The sequence below is a fragment of the Triticum dicoccoides genome, chromosome 2B (genome assembly GCF_002162155.2).
Source record: "Triticum dicoccoides isolate Atlit2015 ecotype Zavitan chromosome 2B, WEW_v2.0, whole genome shotgun sequence".
In the NCBI taxonomy this organism is placed as follows: domain Eukaryota; kingdom Viridiplantae; phylum Streptophyta; class Magnoliopsida; order Poales; family Poaceae; genus Triticum; species Triticum dicoccoides.
This window is the reverse complement of record NC_041383.1, coordinates 427,533,521-427,534,596: the sequence shown is the minus strand read 5'-3', so window position 1 is coordinate 427,534,596 and position 1,076 is coordinate 427,533,521.

The window sequence follows — 1,076 nt, the reverse complement described above, 5'->3', positions numbered from 1 at the left end:
AGGCGGCCGGGGCGGTGCCCGACCTCCCTCCGCCTCGTCCGCCCCTTCTCCGTCCTTCCATCCCACCGCCGGCGGTCGCCCCCGAATCTGGCCGGGTGGTGTCGGCGGCGGCGGGCCGTTCCTTACCCGCGCGCGCTCCTCCTTCCCGGGGTGGGGGAAGGCAGCGGTGATGCTCGGCCGGTGGCGGTCCGGCGTCCTGGTGCGGAGGCCGGCGGCGCTCGCCGTGGTGGTGCCGCCTCTTGGCGGCGGGGCGGTCCGATGGTGCTGGTCGATCGGTGGCGTGTCCCTGGCCTAGATCTGGGCCCGTAGGGTCCCTTATGGGTCCTTGCGGGTCGGCTCCGGCGCGACCGCGACGCCTTGTGTATGGGGAGGCTGGGGAGCGGCTTGGACTGGGACAGTGACGCCGACGGCGTGCCAGTTGCTGCGCGGAGGCGGGAGCTGTCCGGGCCTTTGAGGGCCCGGTCGGGCCTGTGGGGCCACGGGCCCGGTAGGCTCCTGTTATGGCGTCCGGTCGGCTACCGTCATGGACGGTGGAGGTGGGGCCTTCCCGTATGCCGACGGTGTTGCTGCCCTAGTCCCGGCTCCTCTTCTTCGTTGTGCAGGCCATCTTCGCGGTGTCGTGGTGAGACAACATCTGAAGCTTCCTGTCCATGTTGGAGTTGGGTGGTGGTCGGTTTGGTGGCGAGCTCCGAAGTGCCTGAGGTAGAGGCTGGGATCGGGAGAATTCCCTGTTGGCTTGGCCGACACCGACGCGGTGGTGCCTGAGGGTGCCGCCGGACCTTCCTGAAGGGCGTCGGGGCTAGCCTTGCTCTCTCTCCTTGCTGTGTATCGGGGGAAACCCTTGGCAGCGGCGTCGTCATCGTCGTGTTCCTTCTTGGTGGTGTTGATTGGTACTGGCGCTCCGGAGTCTCAGAGCTTGGTGCGATCTCCGGTGGATGCAGCGGTCATGAGGCTTCGTCGTTTTTGTCGATCTGCTGTTATCGGCATTTGTTTCTTTTCTTTTTTTTTCTCTTTCATTTCTTTTGGGAGAGATTGTGCTGCTTCCGCCCCAACTGCTATCATTGGTTGTATTGCAT